Source organism: Equus caballus, chromosome 8 (assembly GCF_041296265.1).
Source record: "Equus caballus isolate H_3958 breed thoroughbred chromosome 8, TB-T2T, whole genome shotgun sequence".
Taxonomy (NCBI): domain Eukaryota; kingdom Metazoa; phylum Chordata; class Mammalia; order Perissodactyla; family Equidae; genus Equus; species Equus caballus.
In genome coordinates this window covers 91,190,674-91,208,123 of record NC_091691.1, presented here as the reverse complement: position 1 = coordinate 91,208,123, position 17,450 = coordinate 91,190,674, and the positions used below count along the sequence as shown (strand labels likewise).

The 17,450-nt window shown below is 34.9% G+C and overlaps 2 pseudogenes; both read left to right on the top strand.

Moving 5' to 3' along the window:
- The first annotated feature begins 1,147 nt into the window (after positions 1 to 1,147).
- LOC100059130 (ornithine decarboxylase pseudogene) lies at positions 1,148 to 2,369 on the top strand (annotated as a pseudogene).
- A 3,512-nt stretch (positions 2,370 to 5,881) lies between these two features.
- On the top strand, positions 5,882 to 6,535 carry LOC100059095 (elongation factor 1-alpha 1 pseudogene; annotated as a pseudogene).
- Positions 6,536 to 17,450: the final 10,915 nt, after the last annotated feature.

The following is a 17,450-nucleotide window of genomic DNA, read 5'->3' as shown; positions in this document are numbered from 1 at the left end:
ATTTTGTAAAATAAAAGAAAAAGTAGTGCACCCTTCAGTTTTTATCAAGTTTGACCGTAGTAAGTGTCATACAAATCCCATTGGTTTACAAGGCAGGTATTTATAACAGTCTTGTGCATATTCTGCTCATGTGGCTTGGCTGCGCTCCACGTGTTTCATTTACAACATCCATATTGCCTAATGCATATTTTTAATAAGAGAATTATTGAGATCATTGACATGCCATAAAATCCACCATTTTAATGTGTACAATATAGTGATTTTTATAATATTCACAGAGCTGTGCAATCATCACTAATTTTAAGACATTTTCATTCCCTGAAAAAGAAACCTCATACCCATTACCAGCCACTCCCCATCCTACCACTCCCCCACTCCCCATCCTCCCAAGCCCATCTGTCAGACCCTGAAACCAACTCATCTATTGTGTGTGTACATTTTTGCCTTTTCTGAACATTTTATATAAATGAAATATGAGGCCATTTGTGACTGACTTCTGTCACTTAGCATAATGTTTTCTCTGGTTCATCCGTGTTATGGCATGTTTAAGAACTCCATTCTTTTTCATGGTTGAATACAATTCTATTGCATGAATATACCATATTTTGTTTATCCATTCATCAGTTAAAATACAATAAGTTTTCCATTCATCTAAGTATAAAGCATGGAGTGGAATTTCTGGGTCATACGTAATTGTTTAACCATTCGAGCAATGGTCACACTGTACTGTAATTTCTCCACACCTCACCAACATTGATTGGTGGAGTTTTGGAGAGGTTGGAACACTTCCACCCTGTTGGTGGGAATGTAAAGTGGTACAACTGCTGGGAAAACAGTATGGAGCTTCCTCAAAAAATTACAAATAGAATTGCCAATGACCAATCAATCCCACTTTTGCAGTATACACCCAGAAGATTTGAAATCAGGATCTCGAAGAGATACCTACACTCCCATGTTTATTTCAGACTTATTCAGAATAACCAAGATATGGAAACAACCCAAACGTTCATCGACAGACAAACGGATTTAAAAAATGTGTTCTATACCTGGTGCGGAATACTATTCATGCTTAAAAAAAAGAAGAAAATCCTACCATTTGTGACAGCATGGATGGACTTGGAAGACATTACGATGAGTGAAATAGTCACAGAGGACAAATATTGCATGATTAAGAAACACCTGAGGTGGTTAAAAGCTCTTCCTCGGGTCACCCCCTTTAACGCAGTCAAATGCAATGATAGCAGAACCATCGTGAAGACCCTGGCTGACGTCGGGACAGGGTTTGACTGTGCCAGCAAGACTGAAATACAACTGATGCTGAGTCTCAGGGTGCCTCCAGAGAGAATTATCTGCGCAAATCCTTGTAAACAAGTGTCCCAGGTTAGGTACGCTGCCAATAACGGAGTCCAAATGATGACTTTTGATAGTGAGGTCGAGTTGATGAAAGTTGCCAGGGCACATCCAAAGGCAGAGTTGGTTTTGCGGATTGCTACCAATGATTCCAAAGCAGTCCGTCGCCTCAGTGTTAAATTTGGTGCCACACTCAAAACCAGCAGGCTTCTTTTGGAATGGGCTAAAGAGCTAAATATTGACGTCATTCGTGTCAGCTCCCATGTGGGAAGTGGCTGCACTGACCCGGAGACCTTTGTGCAGGCCATCTCTGATGCCCGCTGTGTCTTTGATATGGGGGCTGAAATTTGTTTCAGCGTATATCAGCTTGATATTGGTGGTGGCTTTCCTGGATCTGAGGAGATAAGGCTTAAATTTGAAGAGGTCACCAGTGTAATCAACCCAGCACCAGACAAGTATTTTGCGTCAGACTCCGGAGTGAGAGTCATAGCTGAGCCAGGCGGATACTATGTTGCATCAGCTTTCAGGCTCGCAGTTAATATCATTGCGAAAAAACTCATATTAAAGGAACAAACAGGAGCTGATGATGATGAGTCGAGTGAACAAACCTTTGTGTATTACGTGAATGATGGAGTATACGGATCATTTCATTGCATCCTTTATGATCATGCACACGTGAAGCCTCTTCTGCAAAAGAGATCCAAACCAGATAAGTATATTCGTCCAGTATATGGGGACCGACCTGTGACAGCCTTGATTGCATTGTTGAGCGCTGTAACTTGCCCCAGATGCAGGTGGGCGATTGGATGCTTTTTGAAAACATGGGTGCTTATACTGTTGCTGCTGCTTGTACTTTCAACGGATTCCAGAGGCCAGCTATCTACTATGTGATGTTGGGGCCAACATGGCTCGACTTCCCACATGAAGTGCAGGAGCAGGACATCAGCACTCTGCCTGTGTCCTGTGCTTGGGAGAAGCGGCACCCAGCAGCCTGTGCTTCGGCCAGCATTAACGTGTAGATACCGTTCTTGGAGCCGTTAACTGCGAGGTTACCTTGAATTAGGGGTTGGGGGGACCACTGAACTTGATTCCTGGTAGTTTTGAAATGTCTTTGTCGGTAGAGTTGGCACAGATGCAGCAATACGGAAGACTAGGAGATGGGGTCACACTTATCTGTGTTCCTGTGGAAACTATTTGAATATTTGTTTTATATGGATTTTTATTCACTTTTCAAACATGCTACTAAAGAGTGCCCCTCAGCTGCCAAGCAAGCGTTTGTAGCTTGTACATTGGCAGAAGGAGCCAAAAGCTTAGTGTGGTGACCTGTTTTAAAAATAAAGTATCTTGAAATAATTGGGCATTGGGAAATTTTTAATGTGTCCATTCCAGAGGGCTCACCTTGAATGTGTTTTACAAATAGGACTTGACCTTTTTTCCTACAGGCTGAGGAAAATGTCCCGAAGGGCTTCAAAATATTTTCAAACTTTTGAAAATCCATGGAAATACCTTCTTCCTGTTTGGCATTTTTAATTCAAATGTGTGAGTCCCATATAAAGTTTGCTGTGGATTCTTACAAATATAGATCTAGCCCACATGCAGGTAGAAGGAAAAGGATGGATGAGACAGTGGCCATACCCCCTGCTGCCAGCAGTGGCCAACATTTGCCGTTAGTGGCTCAGCCCACGCGAATGTCTGCAGAGGTGGCTGGGAAGTTGGAATGCCCAGAGAGAGCCCCTTGTTCACTGACCTGTTCCTGTCACAACCAGTGCCCAGGGAAGAAGGCACACAAGGCCCTCTGATTCCTGCCCACAGAGGTCAGAGTCATTCCCTTGAAGCTTGCCTTCGCTCCCAGGACAAGTCGCATGGTTACAAACAGGTCAGGAAAGGAACACATTTGGCAGTCACTTAATTTTAATAAATCTCAATGACAATTCTAAAAGAAAATTTGTTAAGAAGATAACTCCTATTTTAAGTATTCTTATTATAAAAAAGCGCAAAGGAACACAAGTAAATATTTGGAGGTTATGAACATGTTATTATCATGGTTTTGGTTATAATCTCACATATGTATGCTTATGTCTGAATTCATCAAATGGTATATATTAAATCTGTGAAGTTTTTTGTAAACAAAAAAAATTGCATTTCAAGGTGACTGTGCAATTTTACAATCCCACCAGTAATATATATGTGGTTTCCAATTACTTCACAGTCTTTTTTTTAAGCAGTCCTGGTGGGTGTGAAGTATATTGCCTATGGTTTGATTTGCACTTCCCTAAACAACCAGTGATGTTAAACATCTTCTGATGTGCTTACTGCCTGTTTGTATATCTTCTTTGGAAAGATGTTTCTTCAAGGCATTTGCCCATCTATTAATGAAGTTCTTTGTCTCTTTTATTGAATTGTAGAACTCTTTATATATTCTGGACACATGTCCCTTATCAGATACATGATTTGCAAATATTTTCTCCCATTTGTGCATTACTTTCATTTTATTAATGGTTTCCTTTGCAGTACAAAAGTTTTGATTTTGATGAAATCCATTTTTATCTAGTTTTTTCTTTTGTCACAAACGAAAGTGCTTCTAATATATCTAAGAAACAGTCATCAAATCTACAGTCAAGAAGATTAACACCTATGTTTTCGTTTAAGAGTTTTATAGTTTGAGCTCTTATACTTAGGTTATTGATCCAATTTGAGTTAATTATTTTATATGATGTGATGTAGAGGTCAATCTGAATTCTTTTTCATGTATATATCCACTTGTCCCAAAACTATATTTGGAAAAGACTATTTTTCTCCATTGAATTATCTTGGTACTGTAGTTGAAAACCAATTGACTATAAGTGTAAGGGTTTATCTCTGGAATCTCAATTATATCCCATTGATCTCATTGATTTATATGTTTATCCTTATGTCAGAACTCTACTATCTTGTTTACTTACAGTAGGTGTATAGTATGTTTGTTTTTTAATTTTTAAAAATTTTTTTTATTTTTTACTTTTTCTCCCCAAAGCCCCCCGGTACATAGTTGTATATTCTTCCTTGTGGGTCCTTCTAGCCATGGCATGTGAGATGCCGCCCCAGCATGGCCCAACGAGCAGTGCCATGTCTGTGCCCAGGACTCAAACCAACAAAACACTGGGCCGCCCGCAGTGGAGTGCATGAACTCAACTGCTCAGTCACAGGGCCGGCCCCCTATAGTATGTTTTTAAATTGGGAAATGTATGCCCTCCAACTGTGTTCTTATTCGAGAGTGTTTTGGCTATTCATGGTCCCTTGAATTTCCATATACATTTTAGGATCAGCTTGTCCATTTCTGTATAAGAAACCCAACAGAGATTTTGATGAAGATCTGATTGAATCTCTAAATTAATTTGGAAAGTACTACTAACTTAACAATATTAAGTTAATATTAATATAATAGTATATGCTATAAATATTATATATGTTATATATATGTTATATATAATAATATTAATATAATAACAATATTAAGTCTTCTGATCTATGAGCGTGGAATGTCTTTCCATTTATTTAGATCTTCTTTAATTTCTCAGTGTTTTTAAATTTTCAGTGTGTAATCATCCACTCATTTTGTTAATTATTCTTAAGTATATATTTTATTAATGCTATTATAAGTGGTATTGTTTCCTTAATTTCACTTTTGGATCATTCTTTGTTATTATATAGAAGTCCTATTATATTTTTCTGTTGATCTTGTATGCCACTATCTTGCTGATGTAATGTATTTTATACAATAAGTCATGATGTGGATTCTTGAGGATTTTCTATATATAATATCATGTCATTAAATAGAGATAATTTTACTTCATACTCTCCAATCTGGATGCCTACTCCTCCTCACCTCTAAACACCCTGGATAAAACATTCAGCACAGTGTTAATGAAAAGTGGCAAGAGCAGATATACTTATATTGTTACTGATCCTAATGAAAGGCATTTAGTCTTTCATCATTAAGTTTGATGACAGTTGCGGGTTTTCTATAGACGCCCTTTATCAAGTCAAGAGAGGTCCCTTCAATTTCCATTTTGTTGAGCATTGCTTTCATGAAATTTTGCTGGGATTTGTCAGATGCCTTTCTATATTTGTTGAGACAATCATGTGATTTACTTCTTTATTCTGTTCATAAGACGTAATATGTTGATTGATTTTTAGATGTTAAATCAATCTTGCATTCCTGGAGTAAAGCCCACTTGGTTATGGTGCATAATCATTTTTTATATGTTGCTATATTCAAATCATTAGCATTTTATTGATGATTTTTGCACCCATTTTCACATGGAATATTGGCTTGTAATTTTATTTTCCTGTGATGTCTTTGTCTGCTTTTGCTATCAGTGTAATACTGGTCTCACAAGTAAGTTGGGAAGTATTCACTCCTGCTCTATTTTTGGAAGAATTTGTGAAAGATTGGTCTTAATTTTCCTTTAAATGTATGGTAAACTTTTTTACAATGAGTTTGCTGCCAGAACACAAGTATCATGCAAACCACTGCTAGATCTAAGTCACAATGGGAAAGGAAAACATTTGTATCAACATTGCTGTCATTGGACATGTAGATTCAGGCAAATCTACCGTTATTGGCCATCTGATCTACAAATGTGGTGGAATCGACAAAAGAACCACCGACAAATTTGAGAATGAGCCTGCTGAGATGGGAAAGGGTTCCTTCAAGTATGCCTGGGTCTTGCCTAAACTGAAAGCCGAATTGAGTATCACCAGTTCAATGGTGTGTCACTGGTATCACCATTAATATCTCCCTGTGGAAATTCAAAACCAGCAAGTATTATTTGACCATCAGTGATGCTACAGGACACAAAGACCTTTAAAAAAAGTAGATACAGGGACATCTCAAGCTGACTGTGCTGCCCTGATGGTTGCTACTAGCGTTGGTGAATCTGAAGCAGATATCTCCAAGAATGGACAGACTTGTGATCATGCCCTTCTGGCTTACACATTGGGTGTAAAACAACTAATTGTTGGTGCTGACAAGATGTATTCCATGGAGCCACCCCACAGGCAGAAAAAATACAAGAAAATTGTTAAGGAAGTCAGCACCTACATTAAGAAAACTGGTTATAATCCCAACACAGTAGCATTTAAAGTCCTCCTTTTGAAATTTCATAAGATGAAATTCGGCTACTGTGAAAATTACCTCATCTAGATAGATATAGCCTTGTTAACTGTACCTTCTCTGACAGGTATTGTTTATTTTGTTTTTACCAGTCAATGTGGCTGAATTTGAAGGCAAAATTAAGGTCATGTATATCAAGCCCACTTACCTACATCATATATGCAAAGAACATCAGACTTCATGAAGATTACATTTAAATTAAGAAAGAAAGCTTTGTTATCTAGGATAAAAACAGTGTATATTTTGTTCCAACACTAGGTTAGGCATAATCATATGCAACAAATGAGAAATTATATTATAGTCACCATCTGTTAAATGTGCCTGCCCAAAACCTCATTTTGGTCTTTCTCTTTATTATGAATCACACGTTCCCCAGGTAGACTCGAAGAGTGATATTTCCCAGGATGTCTTGCTACAAGATAAGGCCAAACAGCAGCATCCACTTCCAAAGAAGACTTGAAAGTTGTAGTGAAGACAGACTGTGCTCTCATCTCTCTTAGCCATGTTTGTTGTGGAGGTTGTTGCTTTCTCTGTAGGGTCCTTGGCATAAATGCTGGCTGTCTGGTATTTGGTCCCTGGCTTTTTGAGTGTCTAGGGGTGTGCAGTGGATCAAATTATTTCTGTTAAAATCAAAATGTGCTAGGTTTGGACACAAGTAAGTCCTGGCTATGTGTCACAAAGTTTGATTTCCTGGTACTTCCAAAAACTGTCAGCCAAAAAAATAGCCTATAATAAGACCTTTTCTGTTTAAGCTAGATGAAGCAGATTCTGCAACTGAATCTTGGCAAATACATAATTAGGCACATCCATTCAATGCTGAGCAACTGGCAAAAATACTTAGCCATATGTGGCAAAGGTAACTGTCTTTGTTTGTGCCTGATGTGACTTCATATGCTGTGTCCAGGGAATTAGTGCTGCTAATTCACTCCTGCACATCCTCAACTGTTCTTGTCCTCAATTTGTATGCACTGGGATGACCCATTCTTATCGTTTTTCCTTGAGTTTGTTCATATTCACTTTAAATGCCAAACCTTTATTAACTATATACCTAAGATTTGTCTCCTTTTGGCTCTGTAAAATGCTTGTCACCCAACATTTAGCCTGTTGAGGTGGTTCCCCATTTGCACAGCACTGCAGCTCACCTCACAGAATTGGCTGCTCTCTGTACAATAAGCAGGCAGACTCCATGTTCTTGGCCAGCTGTGTTTTTGTTAAATGTACATACTGGTGATGGCAGGAGTATTTTATACTCTATCCCCTTCAGAAGAAAGAATATATTTCTGAGTTGAGTGGGGGTTAAATTTAAGACTAGTTCTTCACTGTGGAGAAATATTTATATCATGATGCTTAATTCTTCATCCATAGCAGTATTTAGCATGATGCCTCCTCAGCTTAATGCTTCCATTTTCATGGAGATGAGGAAATGAGTAAAGAGCCTGGACCAAGAGGAAGCTTCAGGACAGAGGGCTCATGATCACCATGGCTAAACAAATGAGAAGACTCTGGGAATATCCCCGAGGTGCACACTACAGGCTATTTTCAGCATTCTAAAATCACCTGTTTAAAAAATTTATTTTTGAGATATACTTGACATATAACATTGTGTATGTCTAACGTGTACAATGTGTTGATTTGCTAAGATGTATATTGCAATATGATTGCCACCATAACATTAGCCAGCACCTATATCATGTCATACAATTATCATCTCTTTTTTCTGGTGGGAAAAATTAAAATCTAGTCCTTAGCAACTTTGAAGTTTATAATACTGTATCATTGTGTTTAATCACTATGCTATGCATTAGATCTCCAGGAATTATTAGTTCCAAGTTTATACCCTTAAACAGCATAACCCAATTCCCCCAACCCCCAGACTCTTGTAACCACCATTCTTCTACTTTTTTTACGAGTTCAGCTTTTTTGGATTCCATCTATAAGCGATATCAAACAATATTTGTCTTTCTCTGTCTGACTAATTTCACTTAGCATAATGCCCTCAAGGTTTATCCACCTTTTGCAAATGGCAGGATTTCCTTTTTCCTCATGGCTAGATAATATTCCAGTGTGTGTGTGTGTGTGTATATATGTATATATATATATATAAATATATATATATATATATACACCGCAACTTCTTTATCCATCTAATATCATCTTGAAAAATTCAAGAACTATGAAATGGGAGTAAAGATATGCAACCAAGATCACTGAAGGAAGCAACTTAGAAGTCGGTGGAGTGACAGCAATATGGAGAAATCCCCAAGCTGCCATATGGGTTCCCAGAAAAATGTGACATAATTCCCAGGGTTTCTTTGGTAGACGTATAAAGTTTACCAGAAGAGGCTGAAATAGAATACAAAACAGCAGTTGGACGGGGGGTTAAATTTTTCATGCTTCTTAACTCTTAGATTCCATAAGCAACCCAAGAAGTTGTTTTTCAAAATAAATAAATAAATACAAGTATCCTCCTATGCACTGCCCTCTATTTATTTTAATTAGAAAAGATATAAGGATAAATAGACTACAGTTATGAAAAGGTCTAAATTGTTGATTTAGCTAGAATTAGTGGAGAAACTTACTTAGGGTTCCAGAATTTTCCTCTATGATGGCAAAACAGATTTTCTGAGCTGAAAAAGTTGTTTCATAAAAGCTCAGTCATATGTTGACAGTAAGAAGGGAATAAATATTATATATAATATATAACATGAATATTTTATAAATATATCATAAATATATATAAATATATATTTCAATATGTTAATATTAAGTATTTAGAATAGTGTAAGGCATATAGTAAAAGTTCTATAATGGTTAGGTATTTCTCTGACATCTCAAATAGGATCTAGTCATTCTTGGATTATAATTGATGTGCAAGTCACTCTTTATATAGAAAAATGCCAAATATCTCTTTATTGAGATCCTGAGCTTATAGAGCAACTCTAGTCAGTATAAAAACACACACACACATCCATGTGTATAGTCTAGACAGACCAAGTTTGGGTTATCTATTCATCATTTGATGGGCATTGGGTTGTTTCCACATTTTTGCCCTAATGAGTAAAGTTACTACAAACATTTCACATAAAAGTTTTTGTGACAGACATACGTCTTGTTTATTCTTATGTAAACATTTAGGAGTAGGATAGCTAGTTTTATGGTAAATATAGGTTCAACTTCATATGAAACTGCCAATTTTAAGTTGCAGTGACAGTTACCTTTTGCAATCTGATGAGTAGAGTATGAGTTTTAGTTGCTCCACTCTCTTTATTAGCACTTTTAATTGTCCATTTTTTGTTGTGTTTTTTAAAATTTTGAGTGTTCTACTAGGTTACGTAGTGGTATCTCCGTGTGGTTTTCAATTGATTTCCCCTAATGAACATTTTTTTCTCATGATTATGTTTCTCCTATATATCTTCTTTAGTGAAGTGGCCCAATTTTTATTGGGTGCTGTCTTATTGCGTTATAAGAATTCATATAAGCTTTTGTTTTGCCCATATTTACTTTCAGGTTGTGACTACTATTTTCATTTTGTTAAAAGAACATATATAACATATTTGTTAAGTGAGCATTTTGTTTCAAATAACATAAGTTTTTAATTATGAAATTCAATTTATTAAACTATTTATAAATCTTAATTTTTTTGCCTTAAGTAATTATTGTCTAACTCAAGGTTGCAAGGGATTTCTCCTATATTTTCTACTAGATATTTAATAGATTTTGGTTGTATATTTAGGTCTATGATCAATTTGTTTTGAATAAGATTTAGTTTATGTTGAAAAGTATGTGTGAAGGCCCAGAGTTGTGTTTTTTTCCCCATAAAACGGTCCAATTTTTCTAGAACCATTTATGAAAAAGACTATACTTCTCACATTGAGTTTTCTTGGCACCTTGGTCAAAAATCAATTGGCCACACATATCTGTCTTTATTTCTGGACTTCATGCATAGATCAACATAGCGACCCTAACAGAATCTCTTATTTAGACTAGCTACAAGGCCAGTCTCTTTGGAAATCAGTCAAATAATTTAATTATGTGGGTTTCAGGGTTACAGGGTAATTTATTAAGTTTCTGAGGTAAATGTTAAGGAAGCAAAATAGGCCTGAAACTATAAATCAAAATTATAAAAGTCTACAATTTACTAATGCTGAGAATTTATTCTTTGTACAGAGAGAAAAACTGAAAAAGAACTTGTGCTTTTTCCATTGACTCAAAATATCATGTGAGTTTTATATGATGAAATATATTTTATATGCTAAAATAACCTATGAGGTTTTCATTTTTCTCTACTTAGGGCATCCTTTGAGTATGCCCGCCAAGAGTTCACCATGAGACAATGGTGGAGATGATGAGGAGCTGACCCACTCACATCAGAAAAAAAGAGTAGCGAAAAGAGAAGAAAAATAGTTCTGCTGTTGAAGTGCAGGGATCATGCATTCTATACCATCAGAAAAGAGAATGTTGTATTTTGCCATTCACTCAAATAAGCATATTTTAATAATTAAAGCAAAAGAGAAAGTAGACATTAAGTTTTTCTGAACTATAAACCAATCTCAATGTAACTTGAAAATTTTGACAAAGAGTGTGTACTAATTTTTCCTCACAAACTTGCCAAATCTGATACCTAATAACACGAAAACATCTCTAAAAGTTTTCTCTATTTCCTCTGGGGAAAATGCTATTACAAAATAGAAAGTCAAATCTGAAGTGAATTGCATTGCATTAAGGAATACAATTTCTATTGCGTGTAGTGACATTGTTCCTTTGTGTAGGATGTGGGAGGAGTAATTATCTTAGACTAATTCCAATGCATGCTGGTTCAACTAACTAGAGAATATATGAATTATAGTGTTAATATCCATGGGAAAAGAAAAAGTGAAAAATGAACAATTTCATTGTTGAAAAACCAAAGGAAATACCGCTTGGTGACAATGCAGGTGGTATCATACTGCATACAATCAAATTTTTACTATACAACATTTTGGAACAAAATTGAATTCTGTCACATATGGTAGTTCATTGTATTATGATCTGAAACTCTCTATGGTGTAGGTAAACCACATTTCCAGATGGCAGAAGTAAATATGGACTCCCTATGATGAAAAAACACTAGGCAATTTTAGTTTTGGCGTACAACATAATTGTGAAGCAGCACACAAAGATGAGAACAAAGAGAAATTTTTGGAAAGTTTATTGATTGCTTTTATTATTTCCTGACTCAATAAGTAACACATGCTGGTGTGGAATATTTTTGAAAGTCGAAATATTTGGATTTCTTGGAAACACAGTAGACACGAAAGAGAAAATAAAAATTAGCTCTAATCGTACAATATAGAATTTATTGTGAGTGCATGCAGGTGTCTGTGTTTGTGTGTGGTGTCTGCTTGTGTAGTATAAATGTCATTTATATATTTAATGTAAACTTGGAACATACTGAATACAGGATTTTATACTGTAAATGTTTTCTAAATACCATATCGTATAATGTTTGAAAATATAGCTTAATGGTTAAATACTGTATGAATTTTCTTGTAGTACAATATTGTAATATCCTAAACAATCCAGTAATGTAGATAAAATTATTATCTCTACTTTATAGAAGTCAAAATTGGATAAACAACTTGCACTTGTCACACAGCTAGATGGTGGGGAGTCTTTCTTCAGAGCTAGTTTCCTTAATTACTATGCTATAATAGATCTTGAATAAAGTTGTACAACTAAGCCAAACAATATAAAAATTGCTGAAATAGGTCCCAAAGAGATACTAATGTGCACATTTTGTGTAACCAATGAAAAGAGAGTTAAAAAATGTTCAGAAACAATTTGAAGAAATTTAACTTTCTTTTAGTTCAATCAGACATTTGTATACTTACTTTAGAGAAAAAAAAACTTCATTATTTATCCATTTATCATACAATATACTGTGTAGATTTTTCTTAAGTCATTTAGGAGCTACTTATATAATAGAAATATTCCTATTTTTTTGTTTTGCTTGCTATAGTTATTTAATATCAATATTTCCTTTAATATAAATTTTATTTTGGTATGTTTTTCACATAAGAAAATTTTAATTTTCTATTTGTAAAAATTACCAATTATTATTCTTGAATTCTCCTGTTCTTTCTATTTTTAAGAATTTCTTTCATATTTCAAGACCTTGCAAGAATCTGCTCAATTTTTTACTACTTTTTCACATGCACTGTAACAATTATTTATCTCAAAAGTATTTAGCTCTGAAGCAAAAGCCAACCTTTATTTTTTTCTAGATGACTAATCAACTGCTTTCATGCTATTAATTGAATGGTTTTTATCCAAAAATTTTTACTTTTAAGTGTATATTTATTCAAATATAGAAAGGGTTTATTTTTTCTGAGCTATCTTTTCTGTTCTATTGTTTGCCTGCTTTTTAATCTGACAGAAATGGGCCTATATATATGCTAATATATTATTGGATAAAAACTACTTACTCTTTTTTTCTCCTCATTTTCCTTACTATTTATATTCCAAAATTTTGTGTACAGAACATGTTCATATCAACCAAGTGCATTTTCTATATATAAATATCCATGTTAGAGATAGAAAATAATGCAAAAATGCACAAAAGAGAAAAATAATACCTATTGTTCTATCAATAAGAGATAACTGCAAAAAATAATAGGGCCTCAGGATTTGTGAGACAATATCAAAAGGTCTAATGTGTGTATTTGGAATCCCAGAAGAAAACAGAAGAGGGAAGAAAAAATACTTGAAATACCATCTGAAAATTATTCATATTGGTTGAAAAATAGAACCCACAAATACAAGAAGCTCAATAAAAACCAATGAGAAGGATTTACTCTGTAGAACATCAAAATTAAATTATTGTTTCTGGTTCCAAGCAAGGAAGTAGACATTAGACCTATTTCTTCCTATTCTTCCTGCTAAGTATAGCTAAAAATTCTGCACATAATATTATACACATAAACACTCTATAAGTTAAGATGAAAAAGCCATCATAGCTTGGAAAATTGGTGACCAAAACACAGCAGAGCAGTTACTTTCCTGGGCTTGCTATGTACCTCATATATCCCAGACTTAGAGCTGCAGAAACCAGCAAACCAGAAACACCATTGAGCAGAGCCAAAAAAAATAAAATTAAAAATAAACAAAAGCCTGCTCCCTCTAGCCAAAAGACCAGGACAGGGCAAGTCTAACACGGCAGAATACCTGTAGACAATAACTGCCTTACTCCAGCCAATACCACGAAAAAATGTGCCGCACTCTGTCCCTGCCAGCAAAGGCTGAGTGGGGGGCCCTAAGACTATCATCAGTATCTGGCTGTAATGAAGCATACCTCTTTGGTGTGGTATCAGACAAGTCCAAATGAAAGCTGGAAATTTCTTCCCTTCTCAGTGGTAACAAGACTCCCATGCACACACATGCTATCACTTGAGACTATTTGAGGAGCTTAACTTTCACATTCAATGAGAATCATCAGGAAACCTCTCCATCTCACTCCCTCATGTAGTCAGAGGAGCTTGAGGGGAAGCCAGAACCTTCAAGTGCCCAGAAGCAACTAAGCCCTCAACCTCATGTTGTTAGTGGAAACCACAAGAAGAGCAGCAAGAAGATGGCCTTCTTTCTCAAGTCAGGGTGTATCAGTAGTGGCTTAGTGGGAAGCTTTGAATTTTACCCCTCTGACAACAATAAGGAAGGGCCCCTTTCCCCAACTTGTGCAATGCAAGAGAAAGCCTTCTATTAAAAAAGGATTCAGATAAGACCCACTGCCACAAAAAATAACACCCAAAATTTCCAGGATACAATATAAAAATCAGTCATTATATCAAGATCCAAGAACATATCAACTTGAAGGAGAAAAGAAAATCAGCAGATGCCAACACCAAGATGACACAGATATTGGATTATCTGACAAAGATTTTATAGAAAAGATAATAAAATGCTTCAATGAACACATTTGAGCATGCTTGAAACAAATAAGAAATAGAGAGTCTTAGCAAATAGATAAGTATAAAGAAGAACCAAATAGAACTTTTAGAAGTGAGACATATAATTATAGAAGAAAAAAACTTGAGTGGATGGGCTCACCAACACAACAGAGATACAAAGGAAAGACTTATTGGACTGGATAATGGAAAAATAGAAGGTAACCAGCTTGCAAAGCAGAGAACAAATAAACTGAAAAAAAAAAAGAAATATAGAATCTCAGGAATGTACGTAAAATTAAAAAAGGATCTACCGTTCATGTCCTGGAGTCCCAGAAGGACAAGAAAAGAGAGTGAGGTTTAAAAGTATTTGAGGAAATAAAGACTAATTTTCCCAAGTTTGGCAAAGGACATAAACCTATGTGTTCATGAAACTGAGTGAAACCCAACCAGAATAAACCAAAGAAATCCACACTAAGAGACATCATAAGGAAACTAATGAAAACTATAAGAGAAAAACAAGTCAATAGACATCAGATTTCTCATCAGAAAACATGGAGGACAGAGGGAAGTGTCATTTTTTTCAAGTGGTATTGAAAAGAAGGAGATATCAAACCATTCTCAGGTGAAGGTTATTTAAGATCTTTTTCCAGCTGTCCTACCCTAAAAGAATGATTAAGCCAAGTTTTCTAGAAAGAAAAGATATAATAAAAAAAAATCTTTAAACACTATGGAGGAAGAAGCTACGACAGTAAAACTCAGAGAACATACAATAGAATTTCCTTCTCTTGAGTTTTCTAAACTATGCTCAACAGTTGAAACAAAATTATAACACTGTTTGATGTGGTTCTCAGTATATGTAAAGAAAATATTTGATGAAATGTTATAAATGGGGAAGGGTAAAAAGATGCAAAGTGAAGTAAATTTTATACATTTCATTGGTAAAATGTTGACACCAGTAGGCTATGATACCTATACCAACAACTAGAAAAATCATACAGAGATACACTAAAAAACACTATTGATACTTCAAAATAGAATTCTAAAACTGTTTACATAGCCCTCAGGGAGGTAGAAAAAAGTAGGCAGAGAAACAAACAAAAAAAAAGAATACAAACAGAAAATAATAAATAAATGCTAGCTAGACATAAGCCCTAACATATCATTAGGAACACTGGAGGCAAACATTACAAATATACTTTTTATGAGACAGAGATTGGCAGAGTAGATAGAAGAAAAATATATCCCAATTATATGCTGTCTACAAGAAATACATTTCAAACATTATAATATAGGTAGGTTTCATAAAAGAACTGAAAAATTTAACATGTCCATATTAATCCAAAAAAGCAGAATAGCAGCATTAGTATCAAATAAACTTCATAGCGAATAAAATTACCACAAAGAGGGACATCATACAATGATAAAAATCCAGTGAGAAGATATAATAATTCTAAATTATTTTATCAAACAATAGAACTGTTATATGCAGGAACAAAACTTCAAGAAAAAGAAAGAAGAAATATATAAATCCACAAATATAATTTGAGAGTTCCTTAGCCTTTTTTTCAACAATTAGTAGAATAATAAGGCAACTGATGGAATACAGATAAAACTCATCAAGAAGTAGAAGGACTCAACATCATTTTCAACCAATAGGATCTAATTCTCCATTATAACACTTCACCTAATAGCAGAATGCACATTCTTTTCAATTTTCCAGAGAACATTTAAGACAGACCATAACCTGTCCCTTAAAAAAAAATCAACGAACAAAATAATTGAAATCATTCAGAAAGTGCTCTTTAATCACAATGGAAAAAACTAGAAATCAATAACAAAGAGGCAGTAGGTAAGTCTCCTGGAAATTAAACGACATATGTCTAATAATACCTCTTCAATGAGGAAGTCTCAGGGGAAACTTAAAAATATATTACGCTGAATAAAAATGAGAATGTAACATATTAAAATTTATTAGATGCAGCTAATGCAGTGCTGGAAGAGAAATTAATAGTACTAAATATATACATTAGATAAAAAGAAAATAATAATCTAAGCTTTCACCTCAGGAAACTAGATAAAGAAGAGTAAAATAAACCCACAGCAAGCAGAGGAAAGGAAATAATAAAGATAGGAGCAGAAATAAATGAAATGGAAAACAATAAGGAAAATAAATGAAACACAGTTGGTTTTTTGGAAAGATCAATAAAATTGACAAACCTCTAGAATGGCTGACAGGAAAAAAAAACAGAGAAAAGAAACAAATTATTAATATCAGGGATGAAACAAGGTATATCACCATAGACCCTGAAAGTGAGGGGGTGCACTTTGCACTTCAGGGAACCCTGAAGCAGAAAGGATTTGGGAGTGCTACCAAATAACCTGAGAACTGCTAATGAAGCATCTCTTATTTAATTTTACTTTCTGTCTCTTAGTTTTCTGCCATCTACCTCATTCCAAAAATGAGGCAAAATTGAGTAGCAATATAACAACTAATACTACTACTTTCTGCTTAAATTTCTCCCTTGGAACTCTGGGTATTACATACATATTATTCTATGAATCTTCATAACATTGCAAATAAGAGCATTGACATTCCAGGAACACTGGAAAAGAAGAATGAGCACTATAAGTGTGATAATGGAAATCTGAAATTTTAGATTAGTTCTAGTAGCTACGTGAAAGCTCATTAGGCAAAGATTTGGCTTAAGAACTATATTTTACTAACTTTGTTATGAAAGTTGAACATTCATATCAATTAATTCACAGTCTCTCTAGTCTCCCTGTCTCACTACTGATTTTAAGAGAAGGTCTCTGATATGGGCCAGGGAATAAAGAAAAAAAAAATAATTAATTGATTATTTTCCATGTGTTATTTTCTCCCTTTTTGATTAATTCATGAGGCATTTCTAGTCTGATGGAATATTAATATTGCATGATATTATTCATTCTTGGGGAGTTGGCTGAAGCGTTTGGAAAGCAGGATCGAAGAAGCCATCAGAGGGAAGGCCATGTATTGGAAAATT